Source organism: Condylura cristata, unplaced genomic scaffold (genome assembly GCF_000260355.1).
Source record: "Condylura cristata isolate star-nosed mole 26May11 unplaced genomic scaffold, ConCri1.0 scaffold00014, whole genome shotgun sequence".
Lineage (NCBI taxonomy): Eukaryota > Metazoa > Chordata > Mammalia > Eulipotyphla > Talpidae > Condylura > Condylura cristata.
Window position 1 is genome coordinate 6,900,350 of NW_004567115.1, and position 15,101 is coordinate 6,915,450.

General features: G+C 38.8%; 1 protein-coding gene across 3 annotated transcripts in view; it reads left to right on the forward strand.

The window, feature by feature from the left end:
* The window catches only part of TFDP2 (transcription factor Dp-2 (E2F dimerization partner 2)), a 151,511-nt gene that overhangs the window by 89,331 nt on the left and 47,079 nt on the right, over positions 1-15,101 (forward strand). The window contains exon 1 of one of the 3 annotated variants that reach the window (XM_004682142.2): positions 7,597-7,638. The exons of the other annotated variants lie outside the window; for them this stretch is intronic. The gene's annotated coding sequence lies outside the window, so the exon portion shown is untranslated. Of the gene's footprint in view, positions 1-7,596; positions 7,639-15,101 lie in introns of those variants that run through there. 3 annotated transcript variants of the gene reach the window in all.

A 15,101-nucleotide genomic window follows, 5' to 3' on the forward strand; every position in this document is an offset into this window, starting at 1 on the left:
AAAAAAAAATAGCATCTGTGTCTGGTCATTAAGAGCCTGGAAATCAGGCCAGAGTAGCTCAAAATTCTTCTATAGTCAGTAGAGTTCCTTTAATGGATGGTAGCGCCTAAGGTATTTGATTAATAAAGGGCACTTGTTTGTACATTTATTAAGTATTTATTGTTTACTACATGGTTTTCTACACAATAAGGGGGTGAGGATAGCCTAAGGGGGTTAGAGAACCAGAAAACTGTGGTGGAGTTTACACACTATTGAAAGTCACAGGCATATAAATTAACAAAGGAATATGATAAATGTAATAAATATGTGTTCATCATGCTGTGGAAACTTTACAACCAGGTCTGCTTTAGAGAATTGGAAATCTCTTCACTGAGGAGGGAACATTTTTATAACTTTTTAGTTTAACAGGTGGAGAATATAAAGAACTTAACAGTAAAGTCTGTGATAAGTATGAACAGTAAAGTGTAGAGGATAGTAAATAATTCATGTACCTGGAGGTGTAAGAGTTGAACCTAAAAAAGAAACTTGAGATCATATTATTAAGAGCCTATTATGATCTATTTGATGAGGGAACCTCCAAAGGGTTTTTTGGCAAGTGACTGAAATGATTTTCTTTGCATTCATTTCCCCCCGTTTAGAAGAGTTTAATTGGCATTAATGTGTGATACAGAGAACTATATTAGTGTCTAGTAAGCCCTGTGATTATATCTACCCTTCGAATTTATAGCTACCATTAGTTCCATAGTCATTATGTGTGTGGACTTTGAGAAGTTAAGAACTGAATTAGAATCATTGCTCAAACACTTAGTAGCAGTCATACAAATTACTTGATACTGACAATCCTCCATTTTCTTGCCTGAATATGGGCTTTCTGAGTAGTTTCTGGATCCTGGTGACTAGGGGTGAGAGGGGAAGTTACAAGGTTGTTGTTGAGTAGGGGAGAAATTCAAGTGAATCTCCCTGCTGGATATAATCTGAGTATATTCTGAGGATCTGAGGACTGACTAAAAATAGGTTTTGAGGTAGGTCTGGGTTTCAGCAATAAAAAAGTACATGTTGAAGCTGTAAGAGATGGTTAGTTCTAAATAGATTTTGTATGCCTTGCTTAAAGATTTGGAAACAGGAACTACTTAAGGTATTTTAAGCAAGAATCCAGATGTACCAGCTATTCCAAACAGCTTCATTTGTATCCCATCATAACTATTAATAGTGTGTGCTCCCTGACATACTCAATGGCTAAACCAGTTTGAATAATAAATTATGTCACTGGTCACCTTCTAAAGCAAAAATATAGCAAGAAAGAAGTTCATGGTTGATCCATTTAGAATACATGAAAAGAATCAGCCCAGAAGGTAGGGATAAAATAGAGAAGAAATGATCTTTGCAAAAGCCAAGCAAGAATAATTTCAATTATTTAGAAAATGTGATTTGTATGATCAACAAAGTCAAATAGAGCAAGGCCAGGCACTGTAAGTATGTATTACTGGATTTCAAGGTAGAGCTGACTGTCTCCTTCAGACAGCGCAGTTTCGTTTGAGCAGCTGGAGAGGAGCCAAACTGAGTTGTGGTTTTTAGTTTTTGTTTTTTTGTTTTTTTTTTTTTTTTGAGGATAAGGACTATGACTTTTATTTTTATGTCCTCTGTGCCTTGCATGGTAGTTATCATGTAAGAGGTACATGGCGCATGGTACAAATTGAAATAATAATAGTTTCTGAGAAGGGTAAAATAGTGGAGATAGGCATCACACTTAATAGAAAGGTAGTTCAGGAGAAATGGAAAGGAGGGTTAAAAGGGCAGATCTCTGCATTTTAGATTTCAAGATGAACTCAGCAGAGAAGGGAAAATAAAAATTTCTGAAGCGGGAAGTAAGTGTGAAAGCCAGAGTCCTTCACTGCTTAAGGAAGACTATTGCAGAGTAAACAGTGTGGCCTTAAAGAGGTAAATGACATAAAGAGAGATATAACAAGCCCCCACAAAACCCCCTTGATTCTTTAGGAACATTGTAGAGATCAGAGTACAGTTACTAAAGCTAAAACTTGACTTTTACTAGACTGGTGGCAAGTCACTTACTCTCTTATATTTAACTGACTTGTCCAGAAATAGCAAAGCGAGCCATCCTTGATGGGGATACTGCAGTTCCTCCACCAATCTCTTTTTATCTGCCTGGTTACCACATTTTACATGATTATGTCCTTCTAACCATGGTTGATTGTTCTACATGTTATCATTTTGACATTTCTTTGGCCAGGACAAGAACCTAACCAAGTTCAGCCAGTGAGTGTCTTCCTGCTATTTTAAAGCCTAAGATGAGGAGGGTTAATGGCATATGTAGGATAATAAACTAGTGACACATCAGAGACCATGTTTCCAACATTGTGAAGGCTGATGATCTAGAGCAAGAGAAAATAATGCTGACATGGAAGAAAATCAAAGGCAAAAGACAGAGGAAGGCAGTCAGACAGACACAGACCTAACAACCTTGAGTTTCTGAGACCTAGCGACATCACTGACCCTTCTAGTTTGGCTGTCTCACCTTGCCTTGCATTCTGTGAGCCAGCTAAGCCAATTAATTTCTTCTCATATCAGACTAGCTTGAATTTAATGTTTCTGTCTCTTAATAAATAAATACCTGAATGAAGTGTTCTGATTCCAGGGTTCATGCTCTCTCCACTATACCAAATTCCTTTTCTAAGACTCAGTCTTATGTCTAAAGTTCCATCCCTTCCCAATTTGTGAGGACTTTAATGAGCATCTTCTGTCCTTTTTGGTATTTTTGGTTTCTATCCCTCCTGTAGATACTTCTCTGAAATACTGGCATATGCCTGCCTCATCCTGTGAAGCCTGCCACTTGACACTTTGGGCTGCCCTAAATCATTTATACTAAAGCATGCTTAAGGGTTTGAGTAGAAGATAGGGTGGGAAGGTGGGCCAGGTTGAGGATATCATCTCATGGTTGTTCAAGATGTAACGTGTATTGAATGTAACTGGGAAAATGATATTTTAATTTTATTTTACATTAATCAATTTAAATTTAAGTAGCCATGTGTGGACCTCTCTAGTGGTGTAGGGTTTAAGTTACAGCATTATCAAGCTGTTGCCAGCCACTGTGGCATAAGTTCAAACTCCCAGCCAGGGAGGTGACCCACATGGCACAGTAGACCTCTCCTGTCTTGCCCTCTGCTCCCCTCAGCAGTGTATTTTAGTAGATCCACCTGCTCTGCTCCCCATTCTGTCTCTGGTGAATCCTCTCAACTCTCCCCCCCCCCACATTCTGGTCTACACCCCAGTTTTTACATGTATGCATAAATAAATAAAAGTTTAAAAAAAAAGTAGCTGCACGTGTCCAGCATTACTGCTATTTTTGATAATGTAACTCTAGATATCAGGAGGTTTCTATCCCTCCCTTAGATACTTCTCTGAAATACTGGCATATGCCTGCCTCATTCTGTAAAGCCTGCCACTTGACTCTTTGCGCTCCCCTAAATCATCTGTACTAAAGCATGCTTAAGGGTTTGAGTAAGAGATAGGGTGGGAAGGTGGTAGATTGGGTCCAGGTTGAGTATATCATCTCACTGGCTGTTGAAGACGTAACATGTATTTATTGTATTTACTATTTATTTTGTTTTGTTTTTAAAACAGAGGGATGCCGTGTGTTTCAGGAAAAAATTGCAAACGGTGTAGGCATTTTGGGTGGTAAGGAAAAGACAAGAATAAAAAATCAGTTTCTGTTCTAGATGATGATGACTTTCAAATGTTGAGGGGATGGGGCCCTCACTGGTGGTGCAACAAATTAAAGCACAAGTCCTATGAAGCTCTCCGCAGCCGCTGCAGCATCAGTTCGATCCCTGGCCAAGGAGGGGACCTCTCCTGTCTTGGCTGCTGCTCCCCTCAGCAATGTACTTCATCAGTCTGCCTGTTCTGCCTCCCACTCTATCTCTGGTGAATCCTCTCATCACCCCTGCACCTTTGACCTATACCCCAGTTCTGTATGCCTAAATAAATAAATTTTTATTTAAATGTTGAGGGAATGAACACAGGCAGAAGTGTTTGTTTAGGGATGTGGGAAACGAATTAAATACTACCAAAATGGAGCTGAGATTATAGGACATACAGACAGATGTCTAATAGGCAATTGTAAATAAAAATTTACGCCCATGTCATGTACTGTCAACAGGAGGGCCTAAGTCAGATCCCCAGCAAGGAAGTGACCCACATATGGCGCAGCAGACCTCTCCTGTCTTCCCTGCAGCTCCCCTCAGCAGTGCATTTCAGTAGATCTGCCTTTTCTGCTCCCCACTCTCTCTCTGGTGATGCTCTCACCTCCCTCCCCACCATACCTCTGGTTTATACCCCAGTTCTTCTGTGTAAAAAATTTTTTAAAAATCATTTTGAGCAGAGGAGAACAGAGATATCTAGAGCTGGAGATACACATTTCTGTAGTCATCTATATAGAGGTGGTAAAACCACAGAAATGGTTACTGTTACCTGATACAGGAGTTTAAGTCTTGAGGAAAGTAGCATCAAGGATTGAACTTTGGAAAATGTCTGCTTAAAAGGTAGAGGAAGAAGAGCAAGTGAAGGTGAAGTTGCTTGTATGATAGTTTAAAGAACCCCACACTTATCTGTGCAGGTGGTAGTAGCAGACATCTGCTTGAGGTGTGGTCATCTTAAGGAAAAATAGGTATTTTACCTGAAAATATGATTAAGGTTGGAAACAGTGTAGCTAATTTCCATTTCCCGTTATACAAATCTGGTAGCTAGTTATGCTTGGCTGACGTGGAGCAAGAATGAGAAATGCTATCATTGTGCTATAATGGCATTTCTGCCTATAGCATCATAAAACATGTATAACACTGTAGTTAACTTTTGGTCAACTTGCCAACTCAAGTGCAAGTATATTAGCTTATGGACCTGGGGAAGAATGCCTTACTCCTTTTGGTATTGTCTAGATAATTGATATAAATACTATGTTGTTTCACTGGATTTTCTATATAAGAGAAAGGAGAAATTGTTTGAGAGGACTACATCAGATGCATTTATTTATGCCAGTGGGAAGACTCATGAATATCCCTACAGCTCATGGAGGAAGACAGGTGGTAGTGATTATGCTGCTCCCAAGAGCATCTTGGGAGTAGATTGAAGGGCAGTATGAGGAAGGAATTTGGGACAAGAGAAGGGACACTGGCAAGAAAGGCAAACAGAGAGAAGGGAATAGATGGAAGAGTAGAGATAGCTGAAGGTGAAACTTCAGGAGTACCCAGTAGGAAACAGGTCAGTTTACTGCCTAACTGTGCCTGATACATTAGGGATATGTTTTTGTTGAAAGAAAGAATGATGGCTAGAAAGAAAAAACTGCATCTTCAGGAAAAATAGAAGGCTACTTTGACACCACCTTAGCCTGCCTATTTCTTGACCTCAGTCATGTCTTCCTACCGTTGGGTTGCTATTATTAGATTTATTATCAGAGCATGCATTAAATGTATGAATATTCCAGGTCATTTCTACTTGAATTTGCAATTGTTGTCTGAAGGGGTGAAGGTGAGGGGTTCTCTGCTATTTGTAAGTTCAGTGAATGTACCTGAATTATGGGAAGTATGTTTTCCTTTTGTTTTAAACCTGTGACCAAACAGGTGTGACCTTATTGTTCTCTTAATGTCCAGGCTCTGGAGACATTGGTGGCATAGGTTTGTACTTCCGGCTGAATGATAGATTTGAGATGTATGCTTTTTTTCTGGTAAGGAGACCAAGATTGATGACAAGAATAATGGGGAGTTTAAAATTATTTCTAATTGTGGATATATAAATGGATATAAGTATACAGGTATTTAACACAAAAAATTGACTAGATCCTTGGTAAATTCCAAGTTTCTTCTTTTTATTCAAAATTCCTCTGAAATCTAACTATCCACAAAAACTCACTGTATGGAATTTTAACTGATTCCTTAGCTCAAATATTACAATGACCTTACAACTACTAGTGAGAGCAGAACTTAGCACCTAAAAAGATAGTAGGCCATCTAGTATTTTCAATTTTAAAGAAATACACATTTACAACACAATTTCATTTTTATCCTATTCTATATAGCTTTTTGCATATCTCTGTCCATATTAAGTGTGATTGGTGATACATAATCTGCAAAGAAAAGTTTGACTAAGAAAAAAGCTCTCTTTGGGTGTTTAGCAGATACTGTGGTGGACACTAGGAAAGTGATAGGACTTGAACAAAACAAAATCTTCACCTTCCTGGAGCTGTTTTCAAACTTACTTTCAATGGGAATATTTCAGATGAGGTGGAAACTAATCAAAGAAGGAAAGTGACCTTTCTGAGCAGAGTGGAACTCTTGGGGAACTGAGATATAAACTAATAAATTCACTAAAGATGGAGATTTTTGTTTCTATAGTGTGTTGTCTGTTGTGTTTACTGCTATATCCCCAGAGGCCCAAGTGGCGCTTGACACATAATAGGGGTTCAGTAAAATATATGTTGTTGATTGAAGTTTTTATTATTTTGAAATTGTATAACAGAAGCATGTACCTTACAAAAAATAATTTTTACATTTAGCTAGTTAAAAATTTTCTAATCTCAGTTACCTTATTTTTGTTATCTGTGTTTTGCGTTTTGTTTCTCTTTGTGTCTGTGTATGAAGATGCAGGAAAAACTTACTAATATTAATTATTAGTCATAGATGAGCTGAAATTGCAAAGGATATATTTGAAAAGGAACTTAAAAGGACTTCTTTTGTTCAATTTCCTGCCTAGGAAAAATTGAGTGAGATGAGTATGCATATATTTTTAATTAATCATTTAAAAAACTAGGACAACATAATTAGGTTCTCTTGAGAGAATAGAGAAAGGTACTTAACCCTAGATATAAAGGTACTAACCTGAAAAATGTAGAACTTCTGTGTGGGAAAGTGGGGGGGGGGGGAACTCAAGTACAACTAAGCTGCTCTTTGTTGATATCAGAAATGGGCCTGTCATTCATTTTGGCATTGAAGCATAGCCTCCTATCTCAGGGGGCAGGACCAGGACTTTTTTTTTCCCTCCCAGAAAAGCCGGACAGTTATTAGAGGTTGAAAAACCCTAACCAGTTTTTGGAGGGTTTCTCTTTTTTTCCCTTGAAACTCATGTTTTGCTCTGCTTTCAAGATGCATTGAGGTCTCCTGCTTTGTGACCGCTGTGGAGCCAGCAAACACCCTGACATGTATAATTCAAAGTATGCAGGCTTCATGAGTAAGTTTAAGCTGTTTTGGGGGGCTTTGCTAAAATTTAAGGGATTTCTAGAAAAATATTGGCATTTTATCAGCTTTACTTTTAAAATACTTTTCAAAGTATTTTAACCTCTAATAAGAAAGTAAAATTCTATCTGAAAAGGTCCCCTCGTCGCCTTAAGGCATGCACTTTCAGTTTCTTTTGAAGTGTCTTTCTTGCACTGCAGGTTTTCCCCGGTCTTTTGAAAGCCGCTTAACTGAACGGTTTTCTTGAGCATCTTTTTAGTTTTACTGAGAAGTGTTTTAAATTGAGCTTTTCTGAGCTCGATTGCTTATGTCTGGCACAGTCTCAAGTTTCCACTGAATGGTAACAAAGACTGTAGAGTGTTGTTGGTACTGCAGTGAGAGGCATGCTTCTTTAGACCAGGTAAGCGAGATCATCTTCTTTCTTTCTGCGGGGTGAGATTTTACAGCGTTTATTTTGTAAATTTTCAACAGCAGCAATGTTAAATTGATAAGTAGCCAAGAGCACTCGCTGAATTCAAGACGTCCTTGCTGGTTGCAGACAGGAAAACTACAGGGTATGGGGGTTGGGGTGAGCAGGGGGGGAGGGGTAGAGTCAGCTTAGTTTATCACTGTTACTTTTGCAAATCAGTTGAAATGTGAAAATAATTCTTTAGTTCAGTTTTCTTCGTTCAAGAATAAGGAAGCAGTTAAGGAAATGAATGGTTTTTAAAGGTGCCTTCTGGATATTACTTGTGAGTGCAATTCAAATGATAGTTTTTACTTTCATTTCTTTCCAGTAGTTAATAAAATCAGCTCTGCCTTTAACTATACATTTTTTCTTCTTTTACGAAAACTTTTAAATTGTCAACAGCAAAATATGCTTCCTCGAGGTCTTTGGAACAGACTTGACACTTGATTAAAAATCAGCTTTTAAAACTATTTCATTCTTTTTTCCCTAGTACATTCTTCTTAAAACTATTTGTGCTTTGAAAATGTCAGCTGTATTCTAATGAAGCTCAGGCATTGTTTGCTCATAAAGGGGCCGGTGCATTCCACTGCTTTATGGTTTATTATGAGGCACAGTGTGAGAGTGTGGGTGGCACCATTTGGTGTCTGCTTGGGGTAGTGACTGCCATTATGCTAGCGCTGGATTGGCAAAGAAAATATAGCATGAAAGATCCTATATGAAGCTAGATTGTGTGAAGAAAATCTTACCCCTCACAATACTGGGGAGCCTAGAGTGTGTGACAACTTGAGTTGATCCCTTCAAGTATGCTCATGATGTCTGCATTTTAGTTAAGATGAATATTCACATCCCTTGCTTTTTAATGTGTATATATCATGTTCTCATGTTTTGAATGTTAATAAGCAAGTGGATGTTTATAGTTAAACTATGGCATTTTAAGTAAAGGGAAAGTTAAATAATACATTTACTTGTAAAAAGTTTTAAGGAACTTACTGTGGGTGGGGTGGAGGAGTGGGATAGGAGGAGGTCCGGCTAAGAGCCTTTCTTTCAGTTAGGAAAGCCCTGGTGAAAAAAAGCAACAGATGTTCCTTCTGTTACAATTGAAGTTGTTTCATTCAAAATTCACAGTAGCAGGAATGGGGAGAGGAGGTCATAAATCTGACTTAACCAGTGAATAAAGTAGAACTCAGTCTAGAGTTTATTGTTTCATATTCAGAATTGGAGAAGCCTTATTCTAAGTAGCACACCTTTTGAAGAACCCTTTTCATCTTAAAAAATGAGGGGTAATGATTGGAAACATGAGAAGGCTAATTTTAACTTATATTTAACTTTGTTTTTTTTAATTACGGAAAATTTGCTCATTGAATCATGGATGTAAGGAAAAAAAGTAATCCTTCGTAAGATATGTATGGAATACTTAAGTTACAAAAGTTTAGAATTGCACAATAGGTACTAAGCTCAAAATGAAATTGCAACATGAAACATGAGTTGCATATAGTGATCATATTCACTTCAGTGAGAAGCTTGTGGTTTATTTTAAATGATCTTTGAATAAGAAATGTAGTGAAATATTTTGAGGTTCATTGAAATGATGTGTGCGGGTTAGTGTCTGAAAAAGGACTTTGATAGAAAGTTTAGGTTGGCTGCTGGTGGAAAGAGGGCTATGTTCTGGAAAGAGCTGAGAAGCAATATGCATGTAATGAAAACAATCAGAATTTTAAAAAGTTTTTGAATTTGTGGAATTCATGAGTAAAAACTTCCTTTTACAAGTAACACAAAAAGGACTATATTCTTGTATGATGTGCATTTATTCATTTCTTAAAGTTGGCTTATAAAAAAAAGTCTGAGCTCCAGATCTTTCATATATTAGGCATTTATTAAATATTTGCCATGACCACTGTAAAATTAATAATAATGGGTAATAGCTCCAAAATTTCTTTGAACTGAATGTTATCTGTATGAGGCAGATAAATAGTAAAATATTTTCTTTCTTGTTTTTAAAGATTTATTTATTTATCCATACAAGAACTGGGGTACAGGCTAGCGGTATGGGGTGAGAGGATTCACCAGAGACAGAATGGGAAACAGTATAGGCAGGTCAACTGAAATACACTGCTGAGGGGAGCAGCAGGTGGGACAGGAGAGGTCTGCTGTGCCACTTGGGTCACCTCCCTAGCCAGGGATCAAACTTGCGCTACAGTGGTTGCAGATAGTTTCGTAGTGCTACACTTTAACTCCTTGCACCACCAGGAAAGCCCATTTACTAATCATTTAGTAAATGATTTTCTAAATGTTTAGTTGATTTAAGGAATGGACTGGAAAAAAGGTCAACATTCAAGCATTCAAAGACAATATTTAAAATTTCTCTTGTTCTTAGCTAGTAGGTCTGTGGATATTTTTTACTTCAGATAATAGTGTCAGAATTTGGAGATTTTTAAAACTATTAAGATCATTGTTTTAATTAAGGTTATAAATGATCTATAATGATCTATTTTGCCTTTTCTTTTTTAAAGATTTATTTATTTATCCAGCTAAGAACTAGGGTACAGGCCAGAGACAGAGTGGGGAGCAGAACAGGCAGATCCTCTGAAATATACTAGTAAGGGGAGCAGTGGGCAAGACAGAAGAGGTCTCTGGCACCATGTGGGTCAGCTTTCTTGCCCGGGCTCAAACTCTGTGCTGCAGTGGCTGGTGATAGTTTGATAGGGCCCTGCTTAACCTCTTGCACCACCAGTGAGGCCTATTTTGTCTTTTTAAGGAATAGCAGTATTTAACAATTGAGGTTTTCTTTCTTAAAAAAAAAAAAAGTAACTCGTGTGGAGTTTAAAATGGATTCACAAACTATAAGGTTTGACTAATAAAAGAATTTTTGCATTTTATTTATTTTGCGTAGACGACCTAGGGTGTAGTCAGAGGTGGGGAGGGGGAGGGCTGAGAGGGTTCACCAGGACTGAGTGGGGAACAGAATAGGTGGATCTTCTGAAGTACACTGCTGAGGGGAACAGCAGGCAAGACAGGAGAGGTCTGCTGTACCTTGTGGGTCAGCTCCTGGATGGGATCGAATTCAGGCCATAGTAGTGATAGCACTGCTCTCAGACTGAGACTTAACCCCTAGACCACCAGGGAGCCCCCTAAAGTAAGAATTTTTATTTTCGACCAAAGACTGTATCATTTTGATAAACTGGACAACCCTGAAATAAAAATAGTTGGCCCCATATGTGATACCTATGGCAGCATCAAGATTGTGTTGATAGTCATCAAAAATGTGTCACTTATGGAGCCCTCCCTGGTGGTGCTGCAGGTTGAAGCACAGCACTAAGAAGCTAAGCCAATTTCAGCATGAGTTTGATCCCCAGCCCTGGAAGTGACCCACATGGCACAGCAGACCTCTCCTGACCCGCCCACTGCTCCCCTCAGCAGTGTACTTTATCACTTTGCCTGTTCTGCTCCCCACTCTGTCTCTGGTGAATCCTTTCACCATCCCTGTACCTCTGGCTTGTACCCCAGTTCTGTGTGCATAAATAAATAAATATTTTTTTAAATGTGTCATTTAGGGTTATCAATGTAGTGCAATAAGTTACTCAACAGGTAAGCATCCCCAAAATTATGCACAAATAATTGATACTTTTCTCAAATGATTTATTTATTTATGCATATAAGAACTGGGGTTTAGGCCAGGGGTGTGGGGCATGAGAGGATTCACCAGAGACAGAGTGGGGAGCAAAACATACATTGAAATACACTACTGAGGGGAGCATAGGGCAAGACAGGAGAGGCCTACTGCTCCATGTGGGTCAATTCCTTAGATGGGGATTGAACTCATGCTGCAGTGACTGATGATAATTTGATAGGGCTGTGTGTTTAATCCCTGGGCCATCAGGGAGGCCCCAGTATCTGCTACTATTAAACATTCCAATGAAGAGCAATAAGCTGAAAGCAGAAGGTGAGGTCCATGCCTTCTAGATGAAAAATTAGCACAAACTGAGTCCTTCCCGATTCAGTGTTCACCACACCAGAATGCCAGAGCTGACAGAGGTAGAAGTCTTGCCTACCTTGCAGATAGGAGTGCTCTGCAGTCGGCAGTGACCTCCCGGCTCTCACCCATGCGTCCCTCATCCTTACAGTGAAGGGAAGATTTGACTGGATGTATATATTTTTCTGTTATAGCCTTTTACATTGTTGTTTGGGAGCAGGTGAAATAGTGAATATTGTGCTCTGCAAATATTACACAGGTCTATCAGGACCTATCATGTAATGGTATTGTTTCATTCTACCAAGTTTCAAGCACTCCATTTCGAAATGAACTTTTGAGTCTTTCCTGTAAAATCCTTTGCAGGTGCATTTGTTTTTGGCACTTTGTCCACTTGCAGCAGCTTGGTAACTGTTGGCAGATTTTCTGACAGAAAAATGAAGAGACTGCTAACTGATCACTTACTGCATATGAAGTAGACACTGGCAACATTATAAAAGTTTGCAAAATCTTTTAAGGTGTGAGAATTAATACAAACGATTTTGTTAATACTGCTGTCTAACTTTATGGTCTCCTGATCTCAGAATATGATATATATATAGCTTTAATAATAGCTCTTAAGAGGACCAGCCTGTTAAAGAGAATTCAGTAACGTTGCTTTTTGATTGAGTGAGCCATTTCGTATGGTATTTTGGAGCCCATTGAGTCCGTTTTTATTTGCTGAAGGGAAGAACTACTTGGAAACTAATTCATGGGTGTCTCCTGGTCAGTTTGAATTTATTTCTTTTAAGAACCCAATTTAAAATTTTAGATTTGGTGGCTATCATGGCCACCTTTTATAAATATTAGGAAAAAATGCTCTTTTGGCTGTAAATTTAAAGTGACTTATTTGTTAGCATTCATGGGGCAAATTACCATCTCAGAGGGATTGTAGGTTCTTTGTAAGAAAGATTTCCCAATAAGTACCCTTGGGTATTTTAATACTCAGAGATTCTGATCCTTGTGGTTTCACCCAGCTGCCTTGATCTACTCTGGCCATTCACTGCCTGTCGTTAGGAGATAAAATGTGCTGTGTCCCTGTCACTGGGCATGCACGGTGTCTGTGCCATCTGGCGCGGGTAGTGGCTGTGGTGATGTTGCTAAAAGTGGTGGTTGAAAATAGACTACACGTTGAAAAGATACAGCTTTTCAGAACAAGAGATGGAAGAAGTAAAGATCACTCAGACCCTTTTCTTTTTAAAATGACAATAGAGGTGGTTATTACCATTAAAAGAGTCTACTTTACACTCCATTGATTCCTTAATTTGAAGAAGAGAACTTGAAGTCTTTCCCAGCCCTGCCTGTTCATCAGCATCACCTGAGGACTTTTTACAAAATATTCATTCCCAAGTAGTTTGTAATTCTTGATGTCTAGGGGAGCCCCAAAGTGTGTATTTTGAATAAGGGGAATACTTCTCCTACCCCTTTTTTACATCTTATGACCGGGCACATTTGTGGAAAATTGCTCTGAAGTATTGGAAGGAGCATATTGTCTGAGGGCAATCAGGAGATATATTATCCAAAAATAGAAATTCTAATTAACCAGGTGGAAGAGAAAAAAGAAAATTAGGTTTCTTTGAATGAGCAAGGTAAGAGAAAAGAGGCAAAATGATGTTTTAACCTAAAGACAAGGAAGCCAATGGAAAAAAAAAAACAGTAGGATCAAAAGTGTAGTTGAGGCAAGCGTTTTTTAAATGGACATTTTAAAGATTTTAAAAGTGCCTGCAGACATTCTGTGGGGCTGAATGGGGAATGGGATCAAAAACGGGGGGGGGGGGGGAGGGAGGGAAATGCATGGGACTAGGGTGGTGGCACAGGGGTGATCTGGTGATGGGAAGCCCGCGGGGATTACAATCGAGATGGAAAAAAATGTGCAAAATGATGTAAAAATAAACTTTGTAATAAAAAAAAAGTGCCTGCAAAAGAAACCTAGTGATACCAGACTAAATCATTAGTTTTAGCTTTGAGGCTGAATGGTGAAGACAATTCCAGATATCAGAGCTTGAATTAAAGAGTTTAATTCAAGGAGGAGGTACAGTTTAAATCTGGCATGTAGGGAGATAGAAAAAGATTTTTTTCCCTCCTGTCAAATTGGAGAATTCAGAGCGTTTATGGTTCTGAATACCAGAGAAAAAGGGAGTTAGCTATTTTTTTTAGAATGGGTCCTCCAAGTAAAAATGATCATCAAAGCCAACATAACAGATTTGATCCTACCATAGGAAAGACTTGACTGAAGATTTATTGACTCTCTTGGGAGTAGGCATTTCTCTGCTGTTTCTTGTTATAACCATTTCAAGGATCTTTACTTTGGTTCATACAAAGATTCTGGTGGTGTGGTCCATTCGAAACCCTGAAATTCTGTGTCTGACAGCTGCAAAAACACCCAGGCTTCCGTAACTTGTAGGAATGAGCATTTGCAAGCTCCTGTGTCCCTAGTGCACCAGAAGATGCTCGATTTCCATTTGGAACCAGATCTAAAGGTTGGTTTAACCACTGTACTTTGGAGATATAACTCCCTCTTTCTCACCCGTCCCATTTATGGTGCTCTTCAGTCATTCAAGTTAAAAGGTTTAGTAATGGTGGCGCCTCCCTAGTGGCGCAAGGGGTTAAAGCGCAGCACTGTGAAGCTGTCCACAGCCACTACTGCAGAGTTCCATCCCTGGCCAGGGAGCTGACCCATATGGCCTGGCAGACCTCTCCTGTCTGCCCACTGTTCCCCTCAGCAGTGTATTTCAGTACATCTGCCTGTTCTGTTCCCCTGTCTCTGGTGAATCCTCCCTCTCCCATACATCTGGCCTGTATCCCCGTTCTTGTATACAAAAATAAATAAAATTTTAATTAAAAAGAAGTTTAGTAATGGTGATGGCTTTTGGAGTTAGAATTTTAGGAATTTTTGTCAACTTGTACAGTGCAGCAAAACAACAGTGTTACAGTTTACAATAGGTAATGCATGTGGTCGTTATACTAATAGCTACTTATAGAGTACAAATTTAAGAAATAAAGTTTGGGGAGTGTTTAAACATAAAACTAAAGGAAGTCCCAAGATCTGCAAAGTTCATTTTCTTACCTGTACCCCAGAGGATGCACAGGGGTGTATGCTATTTTACTTATCTTGTAGCTTTGAAATTTCCATTTGGATGTGCTGTTTTGTTTGTTTGTTTTTCTCCCAAATCAATTACAAGTGGCTAATACATATTTCATTTATGATTGTAGTGCTCTTCATCTAGTGGGCCAGAGTTATTTTTCGAATAACTGTAATGGGTTACCTCAGGGGAGGTAATGGCTCCCCTAAGTCTTCCCTGTCATTTCTCTCTCATCCACTCTGTCTTCAGTAATATGTGCAGCTTTCCAGTCGAGTGGCTGAAATTAGAAATATCACCATAAGGTTGTGGCATCTTTTCTCTTTGCA